General features: G+C 67.6%; 1 protein-coding gene across 1 annotated transcript in view; it reads left to right on the top strand.

Moving 5' to 3' along the window:
* The window catches only part of A1bg (alpha-1-B glycoprotein), a 3,616-nt gene that overhangs the window by 2,387 nt on the left and 979 nt on the right, over positions 1-250 (top strand). The window lies entirely within an intron of this gene.

Below are 250 nucleotides of genomic sequence, written 5' to 3'. Positions count from 1 at the left end.
CTCAGCGAGTCCCTGAATGGGAATTAAAATGAGAAAACGGCCGAGGAGGCAGCTCCGGGCGAAGGCCCAGGGCTCCTGCCTCAGGTCCTTACCCACCGACGCTCAGCATGGCGCCGGCCCCAGATTTTCCCGTTTAAGCTCCCTGACGGCTTTTCGCCTGCCGGGGCTTCGGTTTCCCTGCGCTCCCCGTGGGTCGGGCTGGCCGCGGGGTGAGCCGGTCCCCACGCTCGCGGGCTGCCTGTCTCCGCCC

Source organism: Fukomys damarensis, unplaced genomic scaffold, assembly GCF_012274545.1.
Source record: "Fukomys damarensis isolate Sample0158 unplaced genomic scaffold, DMR_v1.0_HiC HiC_scaffold_19, whole genome shotgun sequence".
NCBI lineage: Eukaryota > Metazoa > Chordata > Mammalia > Rodentia > Bathyergidae > Fukomys > Fukomys damarensis.
The sequence above is the reverse complement of the archived record's forward strand: the minus strand, read 5'-3'. Positions and strand labels throughout refer to the sequence as shown.